This window comes from Mobula hypostoma, chromosome 22 (genome assembly GCF_963921235.1).
Source record: "Mobula hypostoma chromosome 22, sMobHyp1.1, whole genome shotgun sequence".
In the NCBI taxonomy this organism is placed as follows: Eukaryota; Metazoa; Chordata; class Chondrichthyes; order Myliobatiformes; family Myliobatidae; genus Mobula; species Mobula hypostoma.
Genome location: NC_086118.1, coordinates 39767772 through 39782244, shown reverse-complemented (window position 1 = coordinate 39782244; position 14473 = coordinate 39767772). Strand labels below are relative to the sequence as shown.

At 41.7% G+C, this 14473-nt stretch overlaps 1 protein-coding gene across 8 annotated transcripts in view; it reads left to right on the top strand.

The window, feature by feature from the left end:
* Nucleotides 1–1611: 1611 nt before the first annotated feature.
* Nucleotides 1612–14473, top strand: part of tbc1d16 (TBC1 domain family, member 16) — a 120085-nt gene continuing 107223 nt past the window's right edge. For 4 of the 8 annotated variants that reach the window (XM_063074474.1, XM_063074475.1, XM_063074477.1 and 1 more), the window contains exon 1: nucleotides 1612–2506. The gene's annotated coding sequence lies outside the window, so the exon portion shown is untranslated. The remainder of the gene's footprint in view (nucleotides 2507–14473) is intronic. The other 4 variants (XM_063074480.1, XM_063074479.1, XM_063074478.1 and 1 more) reach the window with 3 other exon arrangements.

Below are 14473 nucleotides of genomic sequence, written 5' to 3'. Positions count from 1 at the left end.
AGAATTTGTTTTTGATGTGACTTCAACAACAAAATATTTCTTAGTTTGCATTTCATGTCTGCAAGGTATAACTGCTCTTGTCAGTTTTGATTTTTCCTGTGAATTCTGTCTTCTGTTACTAATTATTTTCTAATAGATGCCATGTGGTTCTGAATCTGAGCATGAAACTGCTGGATGGTCTGAATTGTTCTGATTAAAATGTTTCAGGCTCCATTGGGTTTTGAACTTTTTAGACAAGCAAGATAGTTTTCTGCCTAAAGAAATGCTTCTGAAGAAGAGTGGAATATTTTTCCATTTAATATTTACACTCAGTTGTGTCAAATTGTATATTACTACATTATTTTGAACACTTTTCAAATAATGAGAATGGAAATTATTTAACCATTTCCAATCCTCCAATATGAGATGAGATTGTCAACATGAAGGTTGGAATTCCAATTTAATAAGATTGTCACTGGGTGCAATCTGCTCTGGAGATGATGGTAGATGGTGGGGTGGGGTGGGGGGGGGAGTTTGACTGAGGAGGTACACTTGCCACATTCTAACACAGGTGTCCTAAGGAGAGTTTCAAAGACACAAACATCCCTTGGAGCAGAAGAGCGAAAGATGTTGATTTTCAGATCATTGTACAGAATATAAACAGAAAGTTTGACAAATGACCTCCATCTCTGTGGTTCTTATCTAGTTGTACACCAGATATTCATCTGTAGCCTTCCAGCTGCTGTCCCTATGAATTGTTGATCTCCACCAAGATTTTAATTTGTACAAGATTGCTTAAGTTCTGTGTTTTCCAGATTCTGGGTTTCTTTCCCTGAACCTAAGGTAATTTCTTGTTCATTATGACACTTCTTAGAGCCCACTGCTTTGTTCAACCTAGTTGTCATTTATTCTGATAAAATTGTGGCAGAGTCTCAGGTTTTTTTTCCAAATAATTTCTCCCAAGAAGTGCGAAGTGCCATAATGGGCAAAAAATGTTAGATTTAGTTCAAGCTGAAATGGAAGTAATATACAAACTTTGTAAATCTGCATTTTCTGTTTTGCAAATGTCTACTTTTTTTGATAATAGCGTGAACATGAACATATGCAAGGAGATAAGGAGTGAGCAAGCCACACAAAATGCTGGAGAAACTCAGCAAAGCAGGCAGGATCTATGAAGGAAAGATTTTAGCCTTGAGTGCCAACTTTCTGCACTATTCCCATAGCTATTGTCCATTAATAGCCAAAATCTATATATTTGTTTCTTCCGTATACTCAGCAACTGAGGCTCCTTGGTAGAGATTTCTACAGATACATTCTCTGATTGAAGAAGTGCCTTTGCATATTTGGAAAAGCAAACTAGACTGCATCACTAATCATATTCAACTTAGAAGAGTAAACATATATTACAAATGATAAAAATATCTCCAATGAGCTGACATAAAATTGATGCTTTTACATTTCCCAGTGCCAGTACTGAGTGTATGCCAAAATGTGACTGATTTCAACTTTCAAATGAGACGTTAATCTATGTTTACTGTTTTGAAGAAAAGCAGTTGTGTTATTCAAAATATTTTTACCAATATTTATTTGCTCAATTACCATCACAAGAAGCTGATATTTCGGTCAATATCAGCAGCAGCTTGTGGGACCTCGTATGGACGAATTCACTACTATATTTTCTACTGTATGACACGTTAAAAAATTACTTCGTTAACTGTGAAGCACTTTTGGACGTCCTGATGTCGAAAAGCGCTTGGTTTATTATGCCTGATCCGAAACGAGTGCTTTGGACGTAGTGCAGACCACGCCGACATGTTCCCCGTTGCTAGGAGACGCAGGCAAGCGTCTTCGGCCGACCTGATCACGTGGTGTCTGGACTGTGCCACGATTTGGATATCGGGGTGGTGGTATTCGGTACACAGGCGGTGGAAGGCAGCGAGCGGCGTCTGGACGCCAGGCTAAGGGGTCGACGGATGTATAAGCTGTCCTGCTTCGGAGGCTGATGGCACAGAGAGGAATGATACTCTGCACCTGCAGTACCGGCGATATGTGAGCGTTCGGTTTCCCCTCCTGTCATCGTGTCCGGGCCCGTCGCTGCAGGCTGGAGGGTTTTCCTGGCGTTGGCCCGTCGCCGTGGCTTTGCGCCCTCCCTGTCGGAAAGTGAGTTATGTTTCAGGCATGGCTGCACGGAGGCTGCTCTAATGCAGTCAAACAGCTGTGAAGTGGCGGTCGTTGCGGCTTCCGGCTAAGACACGGACTTTACGCTGAGCAGTCATAGGCCCTGAGTGGGGCCTGTGTTATTCCAAGTCTCAGTGGTGGGTTCGGTTCTCCTGCCTTTCGACCAAACAACGGCCTCTGGCGTACACTGAACCGGAACTTGTTCCTGCTCTGTCAGTGTTTCTTCAGGGATCAACGTGTCGTAGTATAGTAGGAACAGGTTGGAAAGCAGCAGAGTGTTGAGTGCGCAGTTTAGTCTTACAAGGTATGCCGAATCAGTGGGGCAAAGATCTCACTGGGCTTTAAGAGGGTAAGAACTTTTATTTCTTGTATTAATTTGTTTGCTTCATTTTAGTATTTAAGGTCCTTCCCGGCTGAGTACATTGGGCGGTGGACATTTAGGACACTGCTGTCACCTCAAGTAATGATATTGGCCAGTAGGCTGGCAGACTGTAAATCTGGTTTTTCTAAGTCAGTGGGGAATAAAATTATGCATTTGAAAGAAAAAGGAGAACTGCTACTTTTGGAAGTCTACTGGGTATACTTTCTCATGGTTTCAATTTCCACCAAAATGCCATTCTGCCGTTGTTAGTTGACCGTAGTCTGAAGAATGGTGTCCTTGGGTTATGTGAATTATATATTGAGCGGCGGGGCAGTAAACTTTAGCAAGTGTGTATGTGATACGTGAATTGGAATTAGTCAGATTCAAGATGGTCACATTTTGTGGAGTTGTGTGAGACATAACTTGAGTAAGTGGGAAGAAGACCATTGAGTTCTGTTCTGGTGGTGAATACGCTAAATGTTTGAGGATTTGGTATCTGAATATCACCTCAGGATAAATATGAAACACTGAGCATTTATAGAAAGTTACTTAATGAATAAAATCAAGATTCTTAAGGAAATAAGATCAGAAGTGCAGGTAAAGCTGGATATTGTCATCATAAAAATATGCCAGATTCGTGTATAAGGTAGTCATTAAGAGAAGAGATGAAGTTGAATGTGTCGTCTTTCTCTTGAAGAAAAATCAGTTAGCATAATTGATGGTCCTTTGTGAGGACTTCAGAACTAAGGGACGAAGTGTCTGAATTAGAGGTTCTGAATACAAGAATAAAATGAGAAAGTTCTTCTCTGAAGTCTGTAAATCACTGTTCCAGAGAAATGTGAATGCTTGGTCAAGGTCTCAAAATGAGATACGATTTGGAATGAAATTACAGATTTGTTCGCCTTGCAGGAAGTTGATTGACGGTGGAGGCTGTGGAGTTGATTGCATTCAAAACAGAAGTTTGTAGATTTCTGGGGACATGAAGAACCGAGGCAAGGGAGAAATAGGCAGGAAAATGCTAGAGAGAAGTTCTGACATAACCTTGTTTAACAGCAGAGTGGACTCAAAGGGCTTCATGGCTTTTTATGTAGAATAGGTATATTGAATATGATGGTAAATATTTAGGACTATACAAGGGTCAAGCATTCTGGGCATCAGGGAGGAAAATTGAATTGAGGTCAAAGATCAGATTAGTCACAATAGTATGAAATGGTGGGGTTCAGGGCTTATATCAGCTCCCCTTGTGTTCTAGCAACAGGTTAAAGTCAATTTCATTGAAGTAAGTATGTATATGTTACTATATACTTGAGATTCATTTTCTTGCAGGTTTTTACAGAAAAGTAAAGAAATAAAATAGAATTTATGGAAACTATACAAAAGTAAAGACTGACAAACAAGCAATGTGCAAAAGAAGACAACTTGTGCAAATAAAAAAATAAAAATAATACTGAGAAGATGAGTTGTAGAGTCCTTGAAAATGAGTCTATAGGTTGCAGAATCAGTTGGGAGTTTTGGTGAGTGAAGTTGTCCATGCTGGCTCGGGAGCCTGATGGTTGAAGGTTAAAACTGTAGCTGAACCTGATTGTGTGGGAACCTCCTGACCAATGGTAGTAGCGAAGAGTGCATGGCCTGAGTGGTGGGGTCCTTGATGATGGATGCTGCTTTCTTGTATCAGCACTCCTAGTAAGTGTGCTATATGGTGGGGAGGGCTTTGCCTGTGATGGATTGTGCTGTGTTCATCAATCTCAGTAGACATTTAAATTCCTGGAAATTGCTGTTTCCATACCAGGCCATAATGCAACCATTTAAGATGCCCTCCACGGTGCATCTATAGAAGTTTGTCAAAGCTTTCTGTGACATGCCGAATCTATGCAAACTTCTAAGGAAATAAAGATGCTGTCATGTCCTCTTTTTGTTTGTCCCAGGACAGCTCCTCTGATATGATAACGCCAAGGTTTTTAAAGCTACTGACCCTCCCCACCTCTGATCCCCCGATGAGAACTGGCTTGTGGGCCTTCGGTTTCTTCCTCCCATAGTTAATCCTTACCCATTTTGTTTTTCTGTCACTGAGTGAGAGATTGTTGCTGTAGCACCATTCAACCAGATTTTCAATCTCCCTCCTAAATGCTGGTTTGTTAGCACCTTTGATTCAGCCAACAGCAATGGTGTCATCAGCAAACTTAAATATAACATAAGGTATAAACGGAGGGTATTTATTATGGGATGAAATGTGAAGCCATTGTCAAAACTGTAGTTGATGCTGGGCAGGACGATGTAAAATCAAAGGTTTGTAAACTCCACATGAAGAAACAATAGGTGAGATATCACAATGAAAGACTTCTTGCAGCCAATGAAGTAATAATACCTAATAACAATGATTACTTTATTTATAGATCTCTTTTCATACAAATGATGTAGTTTAAAGTGCTTTACAATGGTTTAAAAATACTAACATGAAAATAAAAGAGAAAGATTTTAGTTAAATGCAAGGTTAAAAAAACAGGTTTTAAGCTGGTATTTGAAAGTGTCTGTATAGCTTTAGGTATTGAATTCCACAGTATAGGAGCATAGTTCAAAAAAGCTGACTTGTCAATTATCTTTTGAAGGAGATCGTTTAAATTTAAGAGACCGGCTGAAGAATCATTGAGAACTCAAACAGGATTATAAAACAAAAACGAGTATGTGATGTATTCTGGTCTCAGACTGTTCAGAGCTTTAAAATCAAGCAAGGGAACTTTAAAATCTACAGGAAGCCAATGCTGTATAGCAGCATTGGGAGTGATATGTTCCTTCATCCTGGTTTTGGTTGAAAGTCAAGCAGTGGCATTCTGAGTGAATTGAAGTTTGTCAATAGATTGCTTTGGAAGGCCATTTAAAAAGTGCATTTCAGTAATCTAGTTGATTCAAGTTAAAGGTCTGAATTTATTTTTCAGCATCATTGCATGACAGAAACAGACATACTTTTGCAGTATTTCATAAGTGTAGAAATGCTTTCAGTATGTGGAATTTAACATTCAAATCTGAATCAAAGATAATACCCAGGCATGTTACTTCTGATTTTACAAAGGGAGCCAAATTCCCAAGTTTATCAAAAAGTTTATCTCTTTTGGCTTTGGGACCAGCCAGAAGTATTTCAGTTTTATCTTTGTTTAGTTTTAGGAAATTTTTGCTCATCTATTTGTTTATTGCAGCCTATCAGAAGTCAGAGAAGATGGGGTGTTATCATCATTAGATTCAGCGGAGATGGACAATTGTGTGTCATCTGCATAACTGTGGGAATCAAGTTTATGCTCTTCAATGACGTCTGCTAAGGGGATATATATATAAAGAAGAAGAGTAGGTGACTTAGACAGTTTCCCTGAGCAACACCAAAAGGTACATCATATCTCTGAGAAAATTGATCTCCAAGACAGATAAAAAGATCTCCAAGATATATAAACAAAACAAATTGAGAGCACTACCAGAGAGACCAACTCAGTTCTCAAGGCGATCTAGGAGAATATTATGGTCTATTCTGTTGAGGGAAGCATTTAGATTTAGAAGAATTACAACTGAGACGATGGTCACTGATAATTTTGGTAAGGGCCATCTCCATGTTGTGGTCTGCTCTAAAACCTGAGTGAAACTTTTCTAGTCACGAGGAATTCTGCAGATGCTGGAAATTCAAGCAACACACATCAAATTTGCTGGTGAACGCAGCAGGCCAGGCAGCATCTCTAGGAAGAGGTGCAGTCAACGTTTCGGGCTGAGACCCTTCGTCAGGACTAACTGAAGGAAGAGCTAGTAAGAGATTTGAAAGTGGGAAGGGGAGGCGGAGATCCAAAACGATAGGAGAAGAAAGGAGGGGGTGGGATGGAGCCAAGAGCTGGACAGGTGATTGGCAAAAGGGATATGAGAGGATCATGGGACAGGAGGCCCAGGGAGAAAGAAAAGGGGGAGGGGGGAAAAAACCCAGAGGATGGGCAAGGGGTATAGTGAGATGGTCAGAGGGAGAAAAAGGAGAGAGAGAGAGAAAGAATGTGTGTATATAAATAATGGATGGGGTACGAGGGGGAGGTGGGGCATTAGCGGAAGTTAGAGAAGTCAATGTTCATGCCATCAGGTTGGAGGCTACCCAGACGGAATATAAGTTATTGTTCCTCCAACCCGAGTGTAGCTTCATCTTTATAGTAGAGGAGGCAGTGGATAGACATATCAGAATGGGAATGGGATGTGGAATTAAAATGTGTGGCCATTGGGAGATCCTGCTTTCTCTGGCGGACAGAGCGCAGGTGTTCAGGTGTTCGGCTGGGGTAATATACTGCGTCTGGTGCTCCCGATGTGGCCTTCTATATATTGGCGAGACCCGATGCAGACTGGGAGATCATTTTGCTGAACACCTACGCTCTGTCCGCCAGAGAAAGCAGGATCTCCCAGTGGCCACACATTTTAATTCCACATCCCATTCCCATTCTGATATGTCTATCCACGGCCTCCTCTAATGTAAAGATGAAGCCACACTCAGGTTGGAGGAACAACACCTTATATTCCGTCTGGGTAGCCTCCAACCTGATGGCATGAACATTGACTTCTCTAACTTCTGCTAATGCCCCACCTCCCCCTCGTACCCCATCCGTTATTTATTTATATACACATATTCTTTCTCTCTCTCTCCTTTTCCTCCCTCTGTCTCTCTGACTATACTCCTTGCCCATCCTCTAGGTTTCCCCCCCCTCCCCCTTTTCCTTCTCCCTGGGCCTCCTGTCCCATGATCCTCTCATATCCCTTTTGCCAATCACCTGTCCAGATCTTGGCTCCATCCCTTCCCCTCCTGCCTTCTCCTATCATTTTGGATCTCCCCCTCCCCCTTCCACTTTCAAATCTCTTACTAGCTCTTCCTTCAGTTAGTCCTGACGAAGGGTCTAGGCCCGAAACATCGACTGTACCTCTTCCTAGAGATGCTGCCTGGCCTGCTGCATTCACCAGCAAATTTGATGTGTGTTGCCTGAAACATTTCTAGAATGTTGTTCTCATTCAGTAAGTTTTGAGTTGGTTGAAAGTTACTTTCTCCAGAATCTTGTCCAGGAAGGGAAGATGTGATATAGGCCTATAGTTAGTTCGTACCTCACTGTCAAGATTTAGCTTTTCAAGTAGGGGTTTTGACAGCCACAGTTTTGAAGGCATCTGGGGGAAAAGCTGAAGTACTTTTGAAAAATGGGTTAATTTGTAATGTAGAAACATGAACAAAGTGCAATATTCCATGTTTTAAATGATTGGCTAAGGGATAAACTTTATTCCATTATCCTGGATAGTGCAAATTACCCTTCGTTGAATCATGCCAACGAACCATTTAAGCCTCTGAAACAGGAACTACAGTTGTAACATACTTAAAAGGGACAGCTGGAAGCAGTTAGCAGGTCAGGCAGCATTTATGGAAAGAGAAGCAGGTCACATTTCAGGTCCAGGTTCGTTCAGAACCTCCAGCGTTTTCTATTTTTATTTTAGGTTTCCAGCAACTGTCATTTTATATTCTCAGTCTTATCATGTTATCTGAAAGGCAGACAGACTGTTGAAAGTTACAACTCCAAATCATAATTGTCACATATCACACATCTACAAGTGCAAGGATTTCAGCTAGGCCTTGCAATATTTTGTCCAGGCTGAAGAATGGAAGGATGTGGGTGAGGAGGACCTTTATTCACAAGCTAGTGAATACTCTCAAATCATCGTGGAGACTATGAATTCTGTATGTGTGTGTGTTTTTTTTTGAATGAGAATATATTGCTTTAAGTTTTTCGTGGAGAGGGAAGAATTGAGATTGCTTTTCTAAAGAATGGTGCATGGGTTGGTAGAACAGTAAGTCCAGGGAGGGAAAAGCTGTAGCTGCATCCATGATTGGTAGCGGAAGAGGCTTGATTTCAGTTAGTACAGTGTCATACCATGTATTCAAATACATTTTTTTAAATCTTCGGCACTTCAACACAGCTTTTTCTCCCCAGAGATTGTACCTTTATGGCTATTGCAAAAATTTTCAATTTTATTAACAATATCTTGTTTTGAGTCCTCCCCCCCCCCCACCCCGGGGTGTGAGATTTTTTTTTACTCCTTCAACCTGGCATTGATCTTGTGTGTGTAAGACAGGGTTTGGGAGTGTTTCAGGATGCAGAAGTTTTGCAGGATACTGAAAGTAAATAAACTTTATGAAATGACTTTGGAAAAAAGGTGTGGTTTGGTTGAATCATATAAACCAGAGCATGAGCATCCACCTGTTCAGGTTGCCAAATCTAAAACATGGACATTGTCTTGGGATAAGAGGTCAACCATTTATAATGGACATAAAGGGAAAGTCCTTCACTCAGATAAATACTCAATTTCTCAGAGTATTGGATACTTGTTGACCATCTTCAAGGCTATGATTTAGTAAATTTTTAAACATCAAGGGCATCGTGAGTTTTGATTATTAGGCAGGGAGGCGAAATGGATACCAAGAATACTAAATAATAAACCAGTATAGTGATATTCAGTTTTATTTGCTTAAGAAGATAAATAACTAATTCATTAATTCCTCATTTGAAAATACAATTTTGCTTAAAACCAAAAATAATTTGGTGCTTTGTTTAATGTCGACAAATTTACTTCTGTTCTGAACAAGAAGGAAATACATCAATGACATTTCATACGCATGTCTATTGATCATATTGCAAATCCTGTAAATTGCAGAACAAAGTTAAGGAACTTCTTACATGGTATATACAGAATGGTGGCATTTGGCTAGCCATAATTAAAGTTCAAAATTGCTTTTTTATTGTTTGCCTATGAATATGTAAGCTGCCTAATAAATTTTTGTTGATTTATGTGTTCTTTTCTTGTTCTGTATACATTTGTGCTTTATGATTTTAGTAGTGTTAAAGAACTTATCATTCGTTCCAATGTATAAGCATGTGTAGTGGATACCTGATGGTTTTACATTTTTGAGATCGGGGAGAAGAAGAATTTCAGAGTTGTGTATTTTGATAATAAATGAACCATTCAATAGATGAGGACTCCTTCAGTTATTTGCAGAAAATGTACGTTACCTTCTAAAAAAACTAAACTTTGGGAATATTATATGCTCTTACCTTTGGAGTGTTTGGTTTAGGATTTGAGAACCTGTGATGCACATGATGATTTATTCTATTCTAAAAGATCTTTGTTGCACTGTTTTTAATTTTTTTGTGGCATGTCCTGCAGTTTGAGATGCCACTTTAAACTTAAACGTAATTGAATGTATGTAGCAGACAATAACTGCAATTCTTACCTCAAATTTTAACAGTAATTTTTTTACAATAAATGTTGATTATAATGCAGTTTGTAATGTCAGGTGTAGATTCTGCTTGCATTGCTGACCTATCATTTTTATCATTGTTGCTATAGCAGCAGCTGTCTGCTTAATCCTGTGAGGGCTGTATTGCTGGTTTTGCAAAATGGCAAATAGAACAAGGCTTGAAGTTATCTTGTATGTTTTTTTTTGTAATTATTTGGTGCATGGTAACTTACTAAATGGGTTTTCGATTCAGTTTAAATGAAGCCCTATTCAACCCCTTGTGAACTCACTAAATGTGGGGACCGTGAGGTAGGCTTGTTAAGTGAGGGGTATGTGACAAAGGAATATGTGAACCTCTACAGAGGGATAAACAAGCTATGATTAAATATAGTCATGACTCATTGTTACATATTTTAAGGGCGATATCATGAGGTTTATGAACATTAGTTGACAGCAACAGCAGAACGCCAGAGAACACAAATTAATATGCCCTCTCAATGGGAAGCTTTCTGTGTTGCTAGATTTTTCACTGCACTTAACAGACACCCCCTCCCCTTCACAATTGAATTTTGAGCCTCTGAAATGAAAACTTGTATGTTTTAGGATGGGTACAATGGTCCAGTGTTGGTGAGTAGTTGGATGAGAGCTTTTGTTTGCATAAGTCTCAGTCCTATGGTTCTTGGCAATAGAATTTTTCTCTTGGCAGCATCAAAGTTTTGGTGTCTAAAATCAGCATTATTTCTGCCAATGGCTGCTTTAACATGAGTTTACATTTACCCTGGGGCCACAAACGCAAGCTGTAAATCCATCTGTAATCCAATCTGTATCTTTTTAGCTTATTTTGGGGAGAACACAGTAATAGCCTTTTCATTAAATAGCAAAATAACCCTATTTCCTCCATACAGTCCATAGACCTGCAGAACCAAGCTCATACTTATTTAGATTGTAAGCAGATAACACTTAGCTCTTTGCCATTAATTAATTATTAGTCATAAGAGTAACTTGGTACAACTATGGCATGTGTTGTTACTATTGATGCACAGTTCTAAAATTTGAGTGCAATTAAGTGCAACACATTTACAAATAATATAGTTTCCTCTTTAGTCCCCCTTACTAAAATCGAGGCAAGAAGATTGCAACTAGCGGGGCACTGTCTATGCCACCCCGAGCTACCTGCCAGCCTAGTCATCGTATGGGAGGATGAACCCTGGGCGCCCTCCCAAGACTATGGTCAACACGCTCCTAGAAGACAGCGGCACGGCTGATGTAGATGAACTGAACACACTGATGAGGGAGAGGGAGAAGTGGAGAGTCCGTCTTCATGCCCGACGCCGGCCTCCTAGGCCTGAGTCGACGTTGTAGTAGTAGTACTATGCTATTACATGTGTATATTTTAAGGAACCTTGTGCTGTCATGGAAATGTTACAGGAATGGCTTTGGTGGAAGTGGCTTAATGACAGTGTGGTTGCTTGGCACTAGTTTTTTTGATACTTTGTCGGAATGCAGGCTAACTAGCCAGACCGGTATATATTGCCCAGCCCTAACTGCTCTTGGGAGTGATTGTGAACCACTATATTGAACTGCTGCTGACCTCTGCTGAAAGCATATGTACATGGCTATTCTGTAGTGAAGTGTAGGATTTAAATCCAGCGACTGGGGAATGTCAGGTGCAGGTTTTGGCACAGAGAGTTCTCGGTGCGTGGAACATGCTGCCAGGGGTGGTGGTAGAGGAGATACGTTAGGGACACTTAAAGAGACTCTAAGCAGGGAACATGAATGAAACAAAATTTGATGGCTTTGTGGGAGGCAAGTGACCTTGGAGTAGGTTAACAGGTTGGCATAACATTGTGGGCTGAAGGGCCTGTACTGTACTGTGCTGTGCTGTACAGTATGTTCTGTTCAACAGATTTTCTAGTGAAGAGGGAATATTGAGATGTTTGAATTCTCATGCCTCCATTACTCTTGCCTTACATTGTCTTCATTTGGCTTGAGAGGTACTGTCGAATAACTGCAATTTGTAGATAATACAAACTGCAGCCAGAAATATGTTAATAGTGGAGTAAGTTAAGTGGGCTTTCTCCTGGGTGATGTTGAGCTCTGTGAGTGTTGTTAGAGATGCATTTATGTAGGTTAGTGAAGAGCATTTAATCATGCTCCTGACTTCCACCTTGTGCGGAGTGAAAATCCCTGATGTGTGCTGGTGATTAACTTGCTAGAGGAAACCCAGCCTCTGACCTGCTTTTGAACTGGCAATATTTATGTGGCTCATCTAGGTAATGGTGATGCATGGAATGATCACAGGTCGAGAGTTGATGGTAGAATGCCAATGAAAGTCAAGTATAGATGGTTACCCTCTGTCTTGTTAGAAATGGTCACTGTGAAACTCCTTTGTGAGACAAATGTTATTTCCGTAAATATTTCCCAGTTGTTGGTGCACGTAGATATTTTCTGAAGAGTTGTGAATGAATTGAATATTATGCAGCGATCGGCAAGCATTCCCACTTTGATGAATGGTTATTGAGATGGGAAATTGGTTCCCTTTCCCTGCCCATGGATGTTGTGTGATTGTTAAATATTCCCAGCATTTTCCACAGGGATCATTCTCTACATGACTCCCTTGTCCACATGGTCCTTCCCACTTACTCCCTCCTGGCACTTATCCCTGCAAATAGGAAAAGTGCTCCACTTGCCCCTACACCTCCACCATCACCACCATTCAGGACCCCAAACAGTCCTTCCAGGTGAGGCGACACTTCATCTGTGAATCTTTTGGGGTCATCCACTATATCCAGACCTCCCGGTGCAGCCTCCTCTACATCGATGAGACACAGAGTAAATTGGGGGACAACTTCGTCTGCCACAAAAAGCATAATTTCCCAGTGGCCCACACAAAATGCTGGAGGAGCTCAGCAGGCCAGGCAGCATCTATGGAAAAATTACAGCTGACATTTTGGGCTGAAGCTCTTCAGCAGGACTGGAGGGAAAAAAAAAGCTGAGGAGAGAGAAACGCCAGGTGATAGTTGAAACCTGGAGGGGGACAGATGAAGTAAAGAGCTGGGAAGTTGATTGAAAGAAAGAAAAAGTGGGGAGGAGCACCAGAGGGAAGTGATGGGCAGGCAAGGAGATGAGGTGAGAGAGGGAAATGGGGATTGGAAATGGTGGAGGAGTGGTTGGGGGGGGGTGGTGACATTACTGGAAGTTTGAGAAATTGATGTTCATGCTATCAGGTTGGAGGCTACCCAAAGGGAAATTAAGGTGTTGTTCCTCCAACCTCAGTGTGGCCTCATGGTCTCATCACGACAGTGGAGGAGGCCATGGATCGACATATTGGAATGAAACGGGAAGTGGAATTAAAATGTGTGGCTTATGGGAGATCCCGCTTTTTCTGGCAGATGGAGCGTAGGTGCTCGGCAAAGCAGTCTCGCAGTCTACATTGGGTCTCACTGGTGTACAAGAGGCCACACCGGGAGTGCTAAACACAGTATATGGCCCCAACAGACTTGCCGGTGAAGTGTCACCTCACCTGGAAGGACTGTTTGGGGCCCTGAATGGTAATGAGGGAGGTGGTGTAGGGGCAGGTATAGCACTTGTTCCGCTTGCAAGAATAAGTGCCAGGAGGGACGAATGGACAAGGGCGTCGCGTAGAGAGCAATCCCTGCGGAAAGCAGAAAGTGGGCGGGAGGGAAAGATGTACTTGGTGGGGGGATCCTGTTGGAGGTGGACTCCCTTGTCCATTCATCCCTCCCCACTGCTGTCTCTCCTGGCACTTATCCTTGCAAGTGGAACAAGTACTATACCTGCCCCTACACCAGCTCCCTCACCACCATTCAGGGCCCCAAATAGTCCTTCGCCTGTGAGTCTGTTGGGGTTATTTACTGTGTCTTGTGCTCCTGGTTTGGCCTCCTGTTTATTGGTGAGACCGAGTGTAAATTAAGAGACTGCTTCATGGAGCATCTACACTCTGTCTGCCAGTACAAGTGGATTTCCCAGTGGCCACACATTTTAATTCTATTTCCCGTTCCCATTCCGATATGTCTATCCATGGCCTCTTCCACTGTCGGGATGAGGCCACACTTGGGTTGTAGGAACAACACCTTATATTCCATTTGGGTAGCCCCCAACCTGATGGCATGAACATTGATTTCTCAAACTTCCGGTAATGTTCTCCCCCCCCCTCACCATTTCCCATTGTCTCTTCTCCCTCTCACCTTATCTCCTTGCCTGCCCATCGCCTCCCTCTGGTACTCCCCCCCCCCCACCCTTTTCTTTCTTCCACGACCTTCTGTCTCTTTCACCAGTCGACTTCCCAGTGCTTTACTCCTTACTCCTCCCCTATCAGAATCCTCCTCCTTCATCCCTCTTTACCATTTCTGCCTAAGACCTTCCAGCTTCTCACTTCATCTCCTTTTCTCCACCCATCCCATTTCATCTGCCACCTTGTGCTCCTTACCTAGTCCCCACCTTATTCTGGCCTTTGTCCCCTTCCTTTCCAGTCCTATTTAGGGTCTTGGCCCAAAACTTCAGTTGTTTCTCTCCGTAGATGCTGATTGCCCTGCTGAGTTACTCCAGCATTTGTGTGGTGCCAAGCATTCTCTGTTTGTTTTTCCCCATTTCTAATCCAATGATGGAAGGAGGTTCATTGAAGTAGCTGAAAATTGTTGGGTAGAGAACAC